This window comes from Danio aesculapii, chromosome 5 (assembly GCF_903798145.1).
Source record: "Danio aesculapii chromosome 5, fDanAes4.1, whole genome shotgun sequence".
NCBI lineage: Eukaryota > Metazoa > Chordata > Actinopteri > Cypriniformes > Danionidae > Danio > Danio aesculapii.
Window position 1 is genome coordinate 27,896,557 of NC_079439.1, and position 21,020 is coordinate 27,917,576.

The window sequence follows — 21,020 nt, forward strand, 5'->3', positions numbered from 1 at the left end:
AAAACAACGGATGTAAAAAAGTGGAAAATTTGGTTCAAAAAGTTTTATGATGATGAAAGTTTAGGAGGCAGTGTGTCAATATGATTGAAACAATGTGAAGTGGAATTTTTTACGTGCAAAAATTACAAACAAAAATTGGTAATTCAGTGTGTAATAACTTAAACTCCTGCGTTTAAAATCAAAAATGAATTTCAAAAATAAAAGTCATAATTTTACATTTCATTGGCTCAGTGACACATTATAAGACTACACATTATCATTGTATGATATATACACGGAGCATCCCACAGACTAAAGAAAACAGGGAAGTTTGCAGGTATAAGGTTTAGTCACATCTCTGAAACATGTCCCAAATAATGAATACAGCTCATTCGCAAGCACATTAAATGCTTACTAAAGGCGCCAGTGATCATGATCCTCGTTGAAGAAATGATGCTTGTGCTTCAAAATGAAATACATGAAGAAACAAATCCTCACAAAAATTAAGACTTGATATTCTGATTTAAAACCCTTTTAAGGTCTTAAACCATAGTAAAGCAATTTAAGACTTTTAAGACTTTGTTAAGACAAGCAGAAACCCTGATTTAGAAATAAGATTACTGTATGTTCGTATTACATTTATTTGGAAAGATAAGTCTCTTAGAATTTTTTGAGCCGCCTTGCTTGAGAACCAGTATTGCTTCAAGTACAACAGCAGAAAAGGAAGCCAAGAACAGCTCTTCGCACACACTATGAAGCAATCATCTATTTTCCTGCGAAAATATTTTTGTATTTAAAATATTTACAGGGCAAACCTATTTTTGTCTCACCCTGCCAATTAAAACATTAGCATATCAATACCGAAATGAAACGTACTGGAACAAAACCCATTCGGGACTCTCTCTCTGAGAAGGCAACAGGAATTCCTCCAAACCTGTTAATCGGAAACAAAAGCAAAGCGGCTTTACCCAGACATGCTAATAAATCCACATTTCCCTGCTTTTACACTAATGAAGCAGTGCCATTGTTCAGCACTTTCGCAAGAGGACATTATTAACATTAAAGAGTTTTAATGATTGAAGAAAATGACTATTACAGAGGTCATTTCTGGGTTCTCCTTCAGAACGTTAGCTGATAAATCAGAGGCACTGTCCGGAGCTCATAAGCCACAATGGCTAATCGTAAAACGCTAACAGATTGAAAGTACATACAAAAGACACTTTCAAAGTCATAAAACTATTACGACAGCCACTGAGATGTACAGGCGCGTTGGCTGTGCACATTTTAATGTGTAATTCTGCTGTTGTTTGATTTGGCACAACAACTAATGCCTCTCTGGATTTCTGAATATTTCAGCTGTATGCATTGGCCGTGTTTTGGTTGATAAAATAACCAGCACAGGATATTCATTAAAAAACGCCTTCAAGTCTTCTGTCGACAAATATTTATCAACGATAGAACATAAATCCGAAAACAAACAGCCCTGTTCATCATGTGCAAATTTCAGTGCCCATGCTGTCAGTTTTATATATTGAAAGTTGTTACTGTTGCACATGGTTAGTAAAGGACAATAGATGCAGTGACACTGAGGAAAACGAACAGAGCAGTGATGAAGAAATTAAATATTCTAAATCACTGTGGACGTGAAAGTAATTGAATTGATTGTAAACCACATATTTTAAAAGCTCAAATTTATGTATCACTAAAATTATGTTCCTTTTAAAAATAAACAGGTTCAGTAGTAGTTGTGCATATGCAGGGCCTAAAACAAACATATCTGTAATGCATTATGACTTTAAAGCCATAAACAGATATTGTTATGAGTGGGGTGTCAACGGAGGTGAATATCCAAACAGAGATTTATTTAGGGATAGTCGTACAGGCAAGGTTAATACAGGAACAGACAGAAAATCCAGAGAAGGTCAATGTCACAGTCCTATGGTCGAGGCATTGGATGAAACAGCATAAACAATACATAAAACAAGGATCAAAAAGACGGAAGACAAAACAAGGGTAACGCTTAGCAATGCTCACTACAGGATACAAGACTCAGCAAAGGATTAGTGTTAGAATTGTATCTATATAGTCCATGTGATTAGTCCTGAACAGCTTCAGCTGTGATTGTAATCTGATGGTGAACTGGGACTGATGTGTGAGTGAAGTTCATGATGGGACATGTAGTTCAGTTGAATGTGCGTGTTCTCCAGCAGCATGCAAGGGCAAACTGCTGGTGATCATAACATTTACTTTTAGAAAGTATCAGAACAAGAGTCAGAACAAATTGGAGAAGCACATTTAATTTAATTTAATTTAATTTAATTTAATTTAATTTAATTTAATTTAATTTAATTTAATTTAATTTAATTTAATTTAATTTAATTTAATTTAATTTAATTTAATTTAATTTAATTTAATTTTCACATAAGTTTGGCACTGCCAGAATTTTATAAGCGTTTATAATGTGGAACTTTGGCTAAAATTTTCAACACAACTAATCTGATCTGATTACATAGAGAAGTTTTTGTTGTTGTTGTTGCTGTTGTTGTTGTTGTTGTTGTTGTTGTTGTTGTTGTTGTTGTTGCTGTTGTTGTATGTGATTATAATTTTTAGAATTGTGTTAAAATTAATTACAGTTAATGACATAAAATAAGTTATCTTAATTTCATCCTCAGAATTTTACTAAAGATTTCATTTAAACTCTTATTTTAAATTGCTTTGCTGAGCAGAATAGGCTTCTTTTAAAATAACATTTAAGAATCTTACTGATCCCACGCCCTAATTTTGACCGGTAGTATACTTTCAAGGGCATAAAGGGACAGTTCACGCATCATTATCAGTTACTCACCCTTTCATTGTCACAAACCTGTATGATTTTTTTCTTCTGTTGGACACAAAAGAAGATATTTTGAAAAAAAGCTGGAAGCCGTTAAGATTATCTTCCATAGTATTTATTTTTCCTACTAATGTGGAAGTCAGTGGTTACAGGTTTTCAGCTTTCTTTTCTGTTTAACATAAACAAAAACTCATAAACTTTGGAATGACTTGAAGGTGATAAAATAGTAAGTAAACTTCCATTTTTTTTTGAGTGAACAATCCTTTTAACTATGGCCAAACAAGTACAAAACAAAGTTTGGGATTATATAACCAGCATTTAACATCCTCACCAACCCCAAATTTTACATGCATTAATATAAGCCCTATAAAATAAAGCCTAGTGATGTTTGCACAAAAATTGCTTGCATTTCACTGCCAGCGGTGTACTTTTTCATTGACGTGTTTCTCCGGACAAGCTCAGCAAGCTGGGAGGATGCTGGGCCTGTAGTCTCATCATCGAGGCGTGAAGGACGGCCCGAGTCAGTCAGCCACACACTTCACAGGAGATCCCCGAATTAGTCACGCTGCTCTAACCCTCAGCGCCTCAGCCTGCATTCCAGAGCATTCATATTCACAACAGCACGGCCTCCACTGAAACCATGCAGCTTAATAGTTTCATAAGTGCAGTATACAGCGCATAAGTCTCAGCTATGTGCCCCTGAGATGGCCGAGAACAGTGCTTTTTAGAAAATAAATGAGTGTGCCAAAGTAAATAAGTCCACATACCACTGAGAGTTAGTCTGCGGTAAAGGGCTACGGCTAACAGGCAAAGGAGTTTCCAGTAAACAAGAGCTAAAAAAAAAAAAAAGAAGCTATTTTCTCACAACAACACTCTGAGTACACAGAGACATCTTTTAAATAAGCACTTGGAAATACTGCAGCTGGTTTAAGTAAAAAAATACACAAAATCTATATATAGGTATTGTAGGCATGTTTTTAATAACTATAAAAAATTAAACCTCAAAAATTTAGCCATGAAACCAAAGTACAGTTCTTATATTTTATATGAAATATGGTAGTAATTATTATAAATGATTCATAGATGTTTTTTTATTAATATGCCATTGTCATCTTCAAAGTACAAATGAAATCAAAAATCATATTGATTTTGTAAGCTCACATTGCTAGTTTTGTGGTGAACAAATAATCTGTGAATGTCCAAAAACATTTTAAAAAAAGTTGTTTTCTCTTGTAATCTAAAATTGAAAAGAATATAATCTTCCACAACTGGGTGCCATTCAAATCTCCCTCCATTTTGGAAGCAACGCCCAACATTTCATCAATTCTCAAAGAAAGAGAAAATTCTTATTAAGAAGTTTCCCTCAGATACATCAATTTCTGATCAATGAAGATTTTATTTTTGTATAACATACAGTACATGTCGAAATGAAAACACGCTTTTATTGTTAGCACACATTGGCTAATTCCATTAACCCATGATAAAAAAAACAACTGCTGTTTCCTGTTTTAAGTTTAAACTGATCTGAGTCTTGATATAAACTTTTTTGTAATATTTTTGACAGATTACTGTAAACATTGAGTCTAAGTAAATAAATAATTAAAAAATTGGACTAACTTCATAGGGAATATCAAATCAAATGTACTTTGAAGGGCTTCTACATCAAATGGTTATCATTAAGAAACTTATACATAAAAATAATTCAGCACTTAGATTGCACCACACAATTCTTGACAAACATTCACACGAAACAGCAAACCACAGCTTGCATAGTTGTTCCTAATTGCAGTACAGCACTGGATCCCCAGTTCTAATTTAATTCCATAACAACTCCGTCAAATCCAAGTAATGACATCTACTGTAAATTGACACAAGCTATAAGCAAGTTAAACACACTGGGATCAGACAGAAATATCAGAAACATGACTCCTGTGGTATTAAATCACAACATTAATAAGAACCAGATGTAACGCCTCAAATTAAAAATGTGGTGTCAACATTTTGTTTTTACCAGGCTGAGCTTTAACAATCTAAAGCCAACATAATGAACAAGCATCTTGCGAAACAGAGCAATGTATCATACTTTATCAAAACTAAAAGCTCAAGTACAAAAACATATTTCAAATAAAGGATAAGTGGTTTTATCAAGTGCATCCATGTTATTATGTTTGGCCATGATGGTATTTCAAAGCGCATATTTGAGACTTATTCTCTGAAAGCAAAATATTCCACTCAGAACAAGGTCAAGCACTTTAGACAACTGTGTATAAAACTACAATCCATCGAAGTAACCTTATAAAATAAACAACGTTAACACAATGCAGAAGTTCATAAATCTGGAAATGAATTCAATTAAAAATCTGAGCACATTTATTTTTCATAACACTGAAACAGATCAGCTTTTTTCAGCAGTTTATGTAAAACATAGTGTATGCATGGTTCATTGAACCAAACTCATGCATTTAATTCAATTGCATCTCATTCATTAATCAAAACTTCAGTGTTTTGAGGGCTAATGAGCGGATTCTGACCTCTATTGGACTTTTTCAGCAAACATGAGATTTGTTTTATATAAATTTGTGACAAGTTTGCATTCCTAGACAATAAATGGATGATCATGCTAGGTGTTTACAATGCAACCATGTAGGCATCTATTAAAACACACATAAAGGGCCCTATCATACACCCGGTGCAATTTGGCCATAACTTTTTTTTGACCACACTTCGTTATCATTGTTCATTTATTCATTTGCTGGAAATTAGAACTGAATTTAGAAATAGTTTTGAAACAAATCTTTGTGCTTAAACTAAATTAATTATGTAGGCTAATCAATGTCTGTGCATACAACACATTTCCTTATCCACGAAAGAGACAAAGTGAAAGTGAAAGTAAAGGCCAATTGGAGGAGGCTCATTCTCACGCTGCAGACGGTCTGTTTAACCGTTTTCTCGCTAGTGAAGCATTCAGTTTTTCCACTTACAAAGTCCGCCATGTAAATAGCAAATGCACCATGGCGCAATGCAACTGACTCTTAAAGGGAATGGGAGATGAGACTCTCTTTGGTTTATTCTCAAAACACACCTATAACTCATTAAGAGAATAAGCTCAAGCCAGTTAGACCATGTGCCGCAGCGCAGAGCGTATTTTCCCATCCTTAAAATAGCAAAAGGGGATTCGGATACACCCTTAATGCTCCTACATTTTAGACTTTGCGCCTACAGTAGATTGTTAAAATAGAGCCCTTAGAATCTACTTTAACTTTACTTTTAGGCTGTATAATAATTTACCCCTAATTATGCAGACTTTATATCACTTGGTATAAAGGAAACAGATGAGTTATAAAAAAATTTACCCCCCTCACAGTTGTCTTGAAGGGTAATATTAGCTATATACACCAAAATCGTAATTTGTACCAGGCTGTAAACACATTTTTTTCTGCTGTAAGGTCGGCCATTTTAACAGTGGGCTCAATAAAAATTTGCTCTATTATGGAGCCAGGACTAGCGGAATTTCGATAAATTGCAGTTTCAGTCACTTATTTAATATCTTCAAGAGGGAGAGCGAGAAGTTGCCACTTGGTGTACACAAAAAGAACTATTCTACAAGCTTCTTTGAACCCTTACGGTTCCTACTGGTATTCTAGATCTGTCGGTTGAAGATTGTTGACTGAATATTTTCCCACATATCCTTCTGTCCGCAATCATCCATTCATAATGTTATATAAGGGTGGTCAAATTTATTTTTAATTTACCTATCACTTTTGCTATTAACATTGTTTTTTTTAAAATGCAGATCACAGCAAACTATTTTCCGCTATTAGAAGGTTTTTGCAATGTGAGCAGCAATCTGATTCAAAATAGAATCAGAAGATTTTGCCACCACTGACAAAATCGAAAGTCTATGATAATTTTACGTTACATTAAACATGAGCATTAGATATTAATCATGTTTTTCACACAAGAAATGCACAGCAGACTGTCAATTTTTGTAACTGTAATATTACCTTGCCTGCCCTCTCTTTTTGTGTGCTTCAAACAGTTGCTTTTGATTGACTCTTTAGTTATTTTCTCCCATCATATTTGAGAAAAGCACTGAAGTTTAATGATGCACAGATTCTCGCTTTTATTGTTTTAATTGCAATTAACTACATTTTAGTAAAGAAATGAAAAGTTCAAATAAAGAGCATCTTTGTTGATCTACCATGATGCAACTCAAGTTCCTGTTTGAATGCAAGGCTAATTAGACCAGAGAACAAAAACAGACATAAACTATTAAACAACATAGAAAAAATAGACAACCAAAGTATATTCTAGAATTGTATTTAATAAGGATGATGAAATAATAACAGAAAATCACAATAGTAGACATCTACCTGTCTGTCTGTCTATCTATCTGTCTGTCTGTCTGTCTGTCTGTCTGTCTGTCTGTCTGTCTGTCTGTCTGTCTGTCTGTCTGTCTGTCTATCTATCTATCTATCTATCTATCTATCTATCTATCTATCTGTTGGTCCTGAAAAATATATATTTTGTTGCTTGTTGAAACTACTTATTTAAAATGAGTTGTCAACACAATTCTTCAGTTTTTTGGAAACAATTTAATGTTTTATGTTCATTCCACTTACATTTGTAGAGACAATTAAATTAGCTAAATACATTTGTGTTGGGACAACATAATGGAATTGTGTGGAACCCACATTTTTCTTTTGTTTCTCTCTCTCTCTCTCTCTCTCTCTCTCTCTCTCTCTCTCTCTCTCTCTCTCTCTCTCTCTCTCTCTCTCTCTCTCTCTCTCTCTCTCTCTCTCTCTCTCTCTCTCTCTCTCTCTCTCTCTCTCTCTCTCTCTCTCTCTCTCTCTCTCTCTCTCTCTCTCTCTCTCTCTCTCTCTCTCTCTGTCTGTTTGTTTGAATTGTGTAAATTGTGTAAATCGTCTAAACCTAGACGACCCTAGGTGACAAAACCATAAATTTCAATAAGTGTCAATATTTTGGAAATTGAGTAAATTGTACAATTTTTTTTTTGTTTAAATTAGTTTAAATTCAACCAATATGGTGATGTGCAATGCACAGGTCTGATATATTGAATCAACGTAAGGGGCCTTTCATATATCGCATCTTTTACGCATTCAATTTCGTTATTTCAACTGGAAAGTTACAATGGATGTCAATGCCTGCTTGTTTTATGTTCAACAGAAGATAGAAATTTGTACAAGTTTACAACCACTTGAGTGGGAGTAAACAATGAGCAAATTTTCATTTTTAGGTTAAATATTGGTTAAAAAAAAAATGAGAAGCTTCATAAAGCATGTCAAAGCACTGTTTAGAAGTCACATGCTCAATATCAACTTGTTTTTTGGGCCAAGCTCATAAATGGCCCATGCAGAACAGGGATCAAACAAGTAGTAAATTGTTGTTGTAATTTTGCTGCTTAATATTAATTACACACAACAGAAATGGCTACGCTTATCAATTAGGCTAATTGACAGTGGCATCATTGTGACCCGTAACAAGATGTAGTCTCACTGAAAGAAAAATAAGTTGCAAAATACAACCATCTAATTATAGGGTGCATCTCAATAAGCACCCTTGTTCAGTAGTCAGTCCACCGATTAGGTCGATTAGGTGCTGTCTCATTTGCAAACTTCTTTCAGTGCATTCAAACATTAGCCTCCTGAAAAGTGCCACAATGCACTGTGAAAATCAGGCAACATTGATACGCACTATGTACCCCTAATAGAAGTTTAAAAGCATAAAATAAGAATCACGTGATCTAAATCGATCAATCGTTATGATAAACGAGAGACGTTTTTTCTAAAAAATATATATCTGTTATTTATATATTTTTATGTGAACAAACATGGCTAGATATGCTGGGAAAAATCTAGCAAGCATTTATAATTCTTTAATGGTTGAAATGTCAAATTACGTAAGGGATAATCTACGACTTGCCGTGCGGTAAATGATTTTAATGCACGACGTGGAGGCGAAGGACCACACAACACGAGTGTGGTCACCTCCACGAAGTGCATTAAAATCCTTTAAAGCACGGCAAGCCGTTGATTATCCCGCACATTCCATGGTCATTTGCCAAGGTAGGCGTATGTTTAAAATAGTTTTGCTCTTTGCAGCGCAATATTTGTCCGAATTTTTGTCAGTTTTGACATGTTCGATTTTCTAGTCCCTCCACTAAATCTGCTGTGACAGGCAGACAGGTGGAGAGACCGTGAGCGCGCACATGTGAGTGTTGTTTATACCTGCTAATATTAAGATGCGATTTCATCAATCCGATCACAGGTGGACAAATAAGGCTTTCCGAGTCACACCTGGAGTGTGTTTCCAGTCACAATCCGTTTAACAAATATTTTTTAACATCTTAAATAAATAATGTAATAATTATGCATTATTATGTGTTATTTTGCCTCTTTCGAATTAAATTATTAGGCTAGGCAAATTGATATCATGGAATTGATCTAACCAAAAGACAGTGATAGCTGCTTTAAGTAGAATAAAGTTATGAATATTAAAAACACATTAATCTATATTACACATGAAATTAAACATTCACAAAGTTGTATGAAACACCAATTCAAGGGCACATAAAGCCTAGTTCACACTACAGGATTTTAAACATTGGCAGATCGCTGTGCCCTTGATTTTGTGTCTTTTAATCGTTGTGGTGTTCACACTACGTGACACTATCTAAATGATTCACAAGAGGGGGGTCACACACTACATGATCTGACAACAACTCGTTCCCCAACAGCTCAGTCAAGCTACCAAACCACAGCCAATGAAATTTTGAGGGAGGAGTCATCAAAAAAGCTGAACACTATTGGCTGCTTGTGTGCTGATTACCTCAATGACAGAGTTTCAAGCTTTCAAGAGAGCATTTTAAAACATCGTCAGTCAGCTGATGCGTCAGCGGATCAATCACTCATCTTCAAGATTTAGTGGATAAATACACAGTTTTTAATTTTTGTAATTTATTAACTCTTTGAAAAAAAACTAACATAACACCCTGACATTTCCTAAATATCTGTATATTTCTTTCTAACATTGTTGTTTTTTTAAATTACAAAAAAAAGAACCGTGTAAAGAACTGAGCATTTCTTTAATTACCAGGTCAAAATGACTGCATTCATGTCTGCTACTTTTCACTGTGACTTTAAATATGCATGCATTTTTGCCTAGAAACTTCCTGCTAACATAAACATAACTTTCTGATAGCAAAAGCACAAATTTACTTCAGATATATCTTTCCAAACAGCATATTCCGTGCTGCGAAAAGCTCCTGTTAAAGTGAAAATGAAAGCGAGCCCCAGACCTTTGCACATGTTCTAGTGTCGTAGCTACATATTTATAGGCTGTATTACCAAAAAAAGATAATATCTTTAATATTTGTAAAATATTAAAATTTGTAAATATGACGTGAGAACAGTCCAATGACCAGTATGGTAATTCTAATAGTTACAGAATTATAGTTTCACTTTTAACGCAGAATAAAGCGAGTGCATCGATGCACATTCTGGCCACAGAAATTTCTGTTGAACTCCTGAGCACACAGCCATTCAGCTCATGATGATATGCTCTCTCATTGGCTCATCTGACCACACGTGGGGTTGAGTCGGCCGACTGCTCTGGAATCTTCAGCTTGCTAAATATTGGATTTCTGTCTGCAAGTTGTCGGCGACGCTACAGCGAGCCTTTTTGACATGTTGTTCAGTAGTTCACACATAAAGTCTGCTGAGCACCCGCAGATTTTTTCCCGATCACAGCCCGATCTGTCGGCGAGCTCTTTAACTTCCAAATCGGGCTCAAGTCAGGTTCAAAATCCTGTAGTGTGAACTAATCTTAAGATGCATTTTGAAGAGAAAGCAGCCAAAGCCCATCATAAAAATCTCTGCTGTTAAATATAAGTATAAATATATATATTTATAAATATAAGTATATAAGGGGGGTTGGCGTTCATGGCTTCCGACATTTTTAAAGATGCACTATCCTTACATAAACTGTTAATTTCACTTTAAAATAATCTATTCTTGCTTGGAAAAACTCTTAAAACTTGGATTTGTGGCATAATTGATGAGTATTTTCCTAATTTTGCTGATTTCCTATCAGCCATTAACAGTCCTCATCTGTTTCCTGTGCAATGCATGAGAGTTGCTATAGGAACTACACATGTTTGGGGCGAAGCGCATTTATTTCGGACTGTGATCAAAACTGATTGGAACTACCTGTGCGTTTCAACGAAAATAATGCACACCCTCCAGCCAATCAGAATCAAGAATTTCAACAGATCATGGAATAATTAGCTATAATGTACTTTCAAAAACATATTAAAATGAATATATGAAAATTATTACTACTGCAGTTGTTGTTTATAAACTCCAATTTGGTGACACTCACTCAATGTGTAGTAAACCAAACTCAAATTTGTACACATGACCTACAAATGAATGACCTTGGGAGCTAGGGTGCTGAATAATACGCAGCAATAGTCTGAAACATTGTTAAATATCAGTCAAAATCAAGCCTATTCATTCTGTTATTTCACAAACCTTACAAATGATAATGTTTCTGCAATTAGAAAATTGGACAGGTAGTATAAAACAACATTCTCAAATCATAGGACTCACCCATTAAATGTGGAGACAGACCACCAAAATGCTCCTCGCCACTCACAATAGACTTTAATTTACAGCGTTACACCTGAAACACGGAAAACAGAAGACAAAACCATTAAGACGATTCACTCTCCGGGCATTTACAAATCCATTCCGGCATAATTAATATCCCCACGTCTCTGGATTTAATTTGCCCTGCATTACTCCAGCAGACCATCTATTTGTTTTGGACTAATGGTGTAAGGGAGATACACACGCGCGATAATGTCTTGATGTTGCTCCAGTGGATAATTTACTGCCTCATTATAAGCCATGTTTGAAGACCAGCACACAGCTGCAGTTACACAATCCAGACCAGGTAGGCAAAACACATCATTATTTACTGGAAAGGGGAAGTTCACCCAAAAATTGAAAAATCTGTCATTATTTACTCACCCTCTACTTGATCCAAGCCTGTATTCAGTACATTATAAGCTATATCAATGAGGACAGTGCTTAGCAACTGCTACAGTTTCATGTCTTTTTCTTCCCACATTAAGTCATTTCAAATCAATAATTCACATCCATTTATTTATTTATTTATTGCCATGTAATAAGGGGGACATTTTAGAGTACTTCACATTATCCCTCGCATAGTAATGGTTTATGAGTCTCCATTAGCGAAAGTACTTCGATACCCAGACAAGTACCACAAATCTAATTTATTAATATGAAATTCTTGTGTTCGTTCCTGAGAAACGTCCGTTAAGAAATATGAAGTGGGGAAAGCCAGAAAGACCAGACGACACAGTTACATTGATGCAGACAGGAAAATTATGGATTTTTTTAAATGATAAAGAAACTAAATAACAAAAATCTAGTCAAAAAGAAAGAAACAAACCCCCAAACACACACACACACAAACACTTCTTCATATTTTGAAAAAATACACATAAACGTTTGATAAATGTTCCTAATAAACAAAAATTAAAAAAAACTTAATGATTAATATAGGGCCTACCTATTAATATAATAAATGATTTATAAAAAAATTCTCAAATAAATTTTTTTTTTCAAATTATTATTTTTCTGACTCCCAGTGATTTTGAGGCCCACCGCAACGTGACATAAGAGTGATGTTTTTCCTGCCCACTGAGTTGATTGACAGGTGCCAAGAAATTCCAGATGAGGGGTAATCAACAGGCCCACCAGGATTAATTTAGTGTCAATAATTTAATCTTGAAAGTACAGCAAATATTAAGCTTTTATGTTTGTGAGAATTCAATGCAGTTGATACTTTCGCAGCATTATATACACAGGGACTTTTATCGAATAAGCGCTTCCAGCCTGGCGCTTCTGGTGATTTTGTCGCTCACTTGCTGCTCCTGACTTACGTTTCATAGCCTTTCATCTCGTTACGTTTCAACAACTAAATGAATACTCAGGTCTATTTATCTGACTATATTTCAACTAAAATACATGATCAATACTGTAAAAGGAACATTATTCGATGGCTGAAAGCCCTTTCCTGTTTATGGCTTGCTCTACAGTGACATGAAACTGCTAAAATTATGCAACGTATTACTTGTGGCCCTTGCTATAACTTGTTAGGAAATTATTCTTTATCAGTGTAAGTCAGGATTGTCGACCTAAGTAAACTATGAGCGTGTATAGTACAATTTTAAATGTTTTAAAGTAATGTTTGACTTTACAGACACACTCTGGAGACACCAAAGGCTTATCTTACATCTTGTAAAAGGGGTAAAATAGGTGCCTTTTAAAATGCTTTTTTTTTCTTTCAATGTGTATTTTTAAATGTGTAATTAATCCAAATCATGAAACTTATACAATTTAACAATGATTGATTAAACTTTAAATTTAAATATTGTTTTATGCATATATTTCTATTACTATTTGTATAACAAAATTTTGTTAGTGTTTTTTTTTTTAGGTTAAACCAAACTTCATCTTGACGAATTGATTTAGACTAATTGTTTTATTTAAAAGATATTTTTATTTTTAAACATATATTTCAAAATCTACCTATAAATCCAAACAAAAACTGTCTAATACTGTATATTGTGGGAGAAGGCACAGCACTTATAAAGACCAAATAACATCAGTGAGTTATCATGCAGTACAGATTAGGCATGGATCAATAACCGGTTTCAAGGTTTACCGTGGGTTGGAAAAGTCAAGGTTTTAAATAAAAATCACAAACTGTTTTGTTATACCATTTCAAGGTATATAAAGGAGTTTTTATGCATTTTTACAGCTATTTTTTTTTTTTTTAGGGCAACAGTATCACCACATCTAAAGCTACTGCTCAGCCCACCATTCAGCAAACATCTGAACAACAAATCGCTTATAATTCAACAAACAAGCATGCTATAGACCTTAGACGCTATAGGCTTTGCTTTAGCTCCAAAGAAAAGAAAGATCTCTAAAGATGGCTTTTCAAGTTGTAAAGAAATCTGTGTTTTTGAAATTAATGAAGACAGCAGAGGACAATGATTTATTTTAATCATTTAGCCTGACATGTTTATTGTTACTAAATACTTTAAATGTTTCTTAAAATAAAATATAATGTTTAATGTGGGAAAAAAAAAGTTGTTGTTTTTTGCCCAGACATTTAAAAAGAATATTTTTTAGAGCAGTAATCACAATACCATGAAACCGTGATGTTTTTATACAAGGTTATCATACCATCAGAATCTTATACCGGCCCATGCCTATAGTGCAGATTGTAGACAGTGTTAAAATGAGACAGACAGTAATTAACAGACAAGTCTACTCAATACAGTCCAACGCTTGATTAAAAACTATTGATTCATAAAGACATGCAATGCATTTGATGACTTCCTGTTGATCTGCATGCCGTAAGATTTAACTGTGTGTTGCATATTGGGAAATCCAGCATTGCATGACATAAGTCAACCGCTCTAGCACTGTATGTGTGTCAATGGGACAGTAAAGCTAACGTCTAACGTTATCGGGTCATCAGACACAGGGTCATCCATCCAACTACAGATGACAGATTTAAAAATTCCTGCTTTACTTTTCCCACAGTGCTAAATGGAAAAGTAATGAGTGTCTGCAATCTGGGGAGCAACACACACAGAAAAATGTTAAAGATAAAAATGTCACCTTTGTTTAAATGTGATGACATTTACAATAGAAGAGAGGATTATGAAGGATAAAGTCAACGACAGGGCCCTTGTTCATAAAAGAATCATAAATTAACAGGGACAAAAAGTGAAAATAAGGGTATGAAAAATACCCTTGGTTAAATATTAAACTAGTTTAAAGTTAAACTAAATTGATACGGCTTTTGTGACTTTAGTCAAATGTAAAAAATTTAATAAGTGTCAAATTTATGCATTTTTTTTTTTTAATATTCAGGCTCTTTTGCACATTCATGCACATTTTTTTTGTTGTTATTGCAAAAAGCACTGAGCATTGTGACCAATCACAGCTATTTCTGCTGAGCTTATGAATGCAGAAATCAGTTACTGTAGATATTATTAGATTCTCTAAAAATAACAAAAAAAATCATAAACATCAATGTGCTGAAACAGTGTAACACTGTCATAACAACATGCGACATGACAAGATTCTAAACCGTTCACACCATTTATAAATGCAGCGTATGCGCAAAACGGGTGGGTCACTTATTAGGTTGAGCTTAGGGTTAGTGTAAGCTGACATGTACTTGCAAAGTTTCTTATAGTCAGTTAAATGTCTGTTAAAAGAGCAGTATCAACAGATATTAACCAGAATACTCAAATTGACCATCAAAATGAAGTGTTACCAATGGGTGAAGATGTGCCTACACTACTTCGTACACAAAAGTTGTGATCTATTAAAAAAAAAAAGCCATAATAATTAATAATTAAATTACAATTTGTAATTTATTGTTACATTCAGAGTTAGTTTCTTCCCAAATTTCATAAAAAAGACCCCAGACATGAAACGACATGACAGAAACATTTAATTACCAGACATTTAAAAGTGCAAAATAGCTGAAAACAACCTGTGCCAACGAAATGGACGGGTTTACTAAATATTAAACCTCATTAGCATGATTAAAAGTACATTCTGAGTTATTGGTGTTGGTTTGCACTGAGACACAGTTCTAATATTCAAGCTTAAACTGTATGTTAGTTATTTTGTTATTGGAGTTAAAACACTGTAAAGCACATGATCAACGTCTGAGTTGATGATTGTTATAGTAGTTTATGATGTTCAGATACAGAACCATTTCTAAAACAGAAACTTTGCATGTCACCATCGTAGAAGATTAGGGCAAAAAAAAATTTACATGGAAGATATGTTTTATTGCATGTCGCAGTGTAGTGGCATGTAGTTAAGACACACTGTAAGAGATTATAAAAAGAGTTTTTCATGCAGGTGAGATTTTTTTTTTATAATTTTGCAGTCATAGTCTAAAATTTATGTATAATTTACATACAATTGTTAACATCTTGTTATTGTTGCCATTATTAGTATTCTGACTGATTCACCAATTTTCAAAATGCTCTGTAAAATTGCTCTTAAACTGGTTACATGCAAGTATTTTACATAGGAGATAATAAAGATACACTTAAGGTTACTGTAACCGGCCAGCAGCTAGCTCTCTGCAACTCTCACATGGTCACCCACTGAAGCTAAGCAGGGCTGCACCCGGTCAGTACCAGGATGAGAGACAGCAGGAAAAGCTAGGTTGCTGCTGGAAGTGATGTTAGTGAGACCAGCAGGGGGTGCTTAACCTGCGTTCTGTGTGGGTCCTAACGCCCCAGTATATTGATGGGGATCAGTGAGTGCTGTCTTTCGGATATGATGTTAAACCAAGGTCTCTCTGTAGTTGTTAAAAATCCCAGGATATCTTTCAAAAAAGAAAAGGGGTTAATCCTGGCATCCTGGCCAAATTTTGACACTTTTACAATGTAGATTGTGTCAAAGCAGCTTAACATAGAAGATTATAGTAGACTGAAACTGTGTCAGTCCAGTTTTTAGAGTATAAGTTCAGTTTAGTTCAGTTCAGTGTGGTTTAATACCATCACACCATCATGACCACCTAACCATCCTCATATCATAATTAGCTTTATATGTCTGCCTCCACCAATCAGATGGTGAGCATTTTGGCGCAATATGGCTGCCGTCACATCATTAAGGTGGATGCTGCATACTGGTAGTGGATGAGGAGATCCCCCAAAAATGTGTAAAGCACTTTGAGTGTCCAAAAAAAGCTATTTAAATGTAAGGAATATTTATTATTATTATTATTATTATAAAGAAAAAAAGCCTAAAAACCCATAGATATCAATTCCAGGCCCCACACTGAAAAGTAAGGATGCACCAAAATGGAAATCTTGACCGAAACTAAAAACTGACATTCAATTTGAAAGCTGATAACCCGCATAGGCCTAAAAAACACATCAGCTGTGATTAACCTGTCACATAACATTGAACAAACCAATCTAAAACGCTCATGACCAGCTGCATGCATCTAAAATGGATCAACCATCATAAATAATATGTTGTTATTGGTTTATTTATTTTTAATAATAATATTAAGAAGAAGAATTTAACTGTTGATCAATATAATAGACAATATATTCATTTTATATAGTGTATCTCTATGGAAACGTTCTTTCCATAGAAAATTTCTAACCCCAGTTTGCAGATGCTCCATGTACAATTGTATAATCTGTACAATCGCAATACCCCAAAATACCTCAGTGGTCTAAAAATTGCAGCTATGTGAAGCATTCTGAGTGATGTTTCAATAACAGAGCCACTGGATTTTATTCAGTGCAATCAATGCTTCTTTCAGAGCTTTCAAATGAGGAAAAAGCTCATGCCAGTAAAGACTAGGCCAAAATGCAGAGAAAGCATTATTTCCGATCGCAGATCCTATGGTTTTACTGTTATATGTAGTTATTTTGCATTATTCAACGATGGGATGAGAGGTTTTTACAAGCCAAAAAAGAGAAATATGAGGCTCGGTCCTTGAAGGGAGCTTAAGTTTCAAGCGGTGTACACAGAGAGCAGCATTCTTCTGCTTTTTTGTGGTCTCTCATGTTATTTTTGGACAACAAGACTACAAACCTTCATAAAAATTCAGATTTGAAGAATTGCTCAGTACTGGAATGAATTGACGCGCACACACACACATTGTATTTAACATATTCAAAGATCAAGTCTGAGGAGAACTGAGACTTCCTCCACACTTCCTAGGTTGAAAAGAAAGGTTGTGGAGGATAAAAATAAGATTGTGAAATATGGGGCCGCTTATTCAGGAAATGGGGGAGGGAGCAACATTTATAAGGCATCAATCAATTAAAGTCAATTGCTGTGAGAGTCCGAGCGAGTATTGTCAAAATGACGGCCCGCTAACTGAGATGGAGCAAAGATGGGTAAAAAGCCCTGGCAAACATTGTTACAGTCTGGTAAGCACCTGGGAGTTGCTCAAGCATGCAGACCAGACACCAGCACGCAGACAAAAACCTTCTTGACCCACATGCGAAGTCCCTGACTGCAGAGATTCTCACGAAAACAGTCAAGCAAGTCATATATATTAATGTGTGCTGTTGGGGATGTTTTCATCCACTCTGGGGTGACTTTGAGTCTTAATTTGGCCATTTAATTTTGTCTTTATTTTTAGTGACAAATCTTCTTTTGACATATATTTAGGGAAAATGCTTTGAAAATGTAAAAAAATTCAACAATACACTCAAATGTAAATTTGCTCACTCAAGTGCAAATTTACTACCCTTTCGTTATGTCCGTGGCTGTTTTTGCCCCATTGGGCTCCATTATAATGACATTCTTTTCATTGCAAAGCCATGACAGCATATAATCATGCATTCTTGATTGTTGGTGGTTTTCCATGTTGGAAAGAGGTACAATTTGTAATTTTTACTATTGATTATCAATTGCAGTGTAAAAAAAGCTTAGTGTCTGCCTTCTAAACAAAGTATAGTGTGTGTGTATGCATGTGTACTTGTTTTGTGACATATCAGGACACAAATCTGTATAATGACAAATGAATTAGAAGAAGGTGATGAAAATGAGGACATTGTTGATGTCCTCATTTCTCAAAAAGCTTATAAATCACAGAGAATGAATTTTTTTCTGAAAGTACTGTGTAGAGTTGGGTTTGCTGTGAGAGTTGGGTTTAAAGGTAGGGTGGGGTTGGGGAAATAGAAAATACAGTGTGTACAGTATAAAAACAATGGAAACCTATTTAATGTCCCCACATTTCACAAAAAAGTGTGTGTGTGTGTGTGTGTGTGTGTGTGTGTGTGTGTGTGTGCGTGCGTGTGTGTGTGTGTGTGTGTGTGTGTGTGTGTGTGCGTGTGTGTGCGCGTGTGCGCGTGTGTGTGTGTGTCTATAATATAGTATATAAATATAAACAGGAGAATTTAAAAAATAATAACGACAACAATAATAATGACAATACTAATCTATCTGTCACATCTCATGTAGCGCAGGGAATAAACAAAGGTGAGGATCCAGATGCAAACCAAACAAAACCAAACTAGAACCAAACAAAACCAAATAAAAGCAAACTAAAACGTAACGTAACAAAACGAAACTAAATAAAAGGAAACAAAAATAAAGTAAAGTAAAGTAAAGTAAAGTAAAGTAAAGTAAAGTAAACCACAAGCAAAACACAGACATCATGGGAGTGACTTAAAACTAACAAAGGGCTAACAGAACAGTACAAATACAAAAGGAATCAATTAACTAAACAGGCTGATGAGAGGGTGGAGACTAACTCAAAGATTAACTAAATAAAAAGGGTAAACTAAGGTGACAGGAAATTACATGATAACTGTTCCTTGCTTAAATGATCTAAGATGACAGATCCTGGATTTAATCTTGACAACTGATCTCTGGCTAATTTGGTTCTTCAAACAAGTTTACAAATCAGATTAAAATGTCTGGTTGAATTGATCTGAGATTAATTGGGTGACGGCACAGCAGCAAATGACATCGTCTGATTAATATTCAATTATACACCTGAGCAAAAATAGTTAAAATTCATAGTAAACTGTTTAATATGATACACGATAACTTTACACATTTGTTGTGGGCTGCAGGCTTACACTTTTATTATAGTAGCCAAGGCCCATTCAAGTTTCTTGATGCCTGTTTAAATAAATGTTGCATCAAAAAAAAAAAAAAAATGTATTTTGATATTGGTAAGTGTCTGCAACTTTTGACTGCATAATTTATTATTCTTTTACTTAAAAAAAACAAAAAACAGAATATTAGCCATGTCCATTATCATACACAAATTGTACAAAAGCTGGGTTGGCCTACCTTAGCAGTATGCGTTTGTATCCAAAAAGTCCATATTAAAAATGTTTTTTTGAACCCCTTGGAGAGAACCAACCCTGTAAAAGTTTTTGTACTTTTTTTATTTTGGAGTTTAGATTGCAAAACAATTTTATTAATAATTTTTAAAAGCTGTTATTTATAATTTTTTAAAACCATTTTACTACTTTTCCCAGTCTATATACCTGTAATCTATTACTACTATAAGAAAATGTCAGCATTCGGTACATACTTTCAGTTTCACCTTTGCTCGAAATGACCATAGACTGTAAAAAAAGGAAATTACCTGATCTAATCCTGTTTATATGAAATAAGCCTGCTCCCTAGCAGGTTTTAGCAACCAAAACTGTTGCTATGACAACAACTCTCGGATGAGGGGTCCCAGGGTCTGTTCTTTGTACGTGGATTACTCAATTAACTGGATTTGGTTATTGACGATTTGACACCATCCACAATCGTTTTGTTCTTCAAAACTCATCTGAGACTTGTTGTCATAGCAACAGTTCTGGTAGCTCAAACCTGCTAGGGAGCTGGCTTATTTCATATAAACAGGATTAGTTCCGGTCAGTTCAAGCAAAGATAACCCTGAAAGTATGTACCAAATTCAGATATTTTCTTACAAGAGTTATATACACTTGGAAAAATAGTATATATATATTTGTTAAAAAATCTATAATACGGTAATAAAACTTATGCAATCTGCACTCCAAGTAATAGTACAAAGACTGCCACCTAGTGGTTCAAAGAGAAAATGTATTGGTATGAACTTTTTAGATACAAACGGGACATGCACAATATTCAAATAAAAAAAAAAGGATAATAATTTATGCAGTCATGCATGTGTTTTGACCGATAATATGCCGGTGATTGACACCTTTACCAATATCAAAATGCTTTTTTGATGCGAAATTATTTCATACAGTTTTTCCTTACGCCAATTAATAAAACTTGAGTAGGCCTAGTGCTACTATAATAAAGAAAATCTTCTCTAAATGTAGAACTAAATACATTGATATGCATTGAAATACACGGCAAATACTCTTGACACATGAAAGTGTAAAGCTTGCAGCTCACAACAAATGTGCAAAGTTATTGCGTGTCATAACAAACTGTTTACTGCTAATTTTAGGTAATTTTGCTCACATGGATAATTGAATATTAAACAGATGAAGTCATTACACTGCTGTGCCGTCAGCCAATCGTTGCATTGCTGATCATGATTTCATGGATCAATAGATCTGTCCTTCACAACACATGAAGAGATC

At 34.6% G+C, this 21,020-nt stretch overlaps 1 protein-coding gene across 4 annotated transcripts in view; it reads right to left on the reverse strand.

Annotated features, from left to right (window-relative positions):
• arvcfb (ARVCF delta catenin family member b) overlaps nt 1-21,020 on the reverse strand; it is a 430,881-nt gene that overhangs the window by 317,662 nt on the left and 92,199 nt on the right. For all 4 annotated transcript variants that reach the window (XM_056457809.1, XM_056457811.1, XM_056457810.1 and 1 more), the window contains exon 2: nt 11,443-11,515. The gene's annotated coding sequence lies outside the window, so the exon portion shown is untranslated. The remainder of the gene's footprint in view (nt 1-11,442; nt 11,516-21,020) is intronic.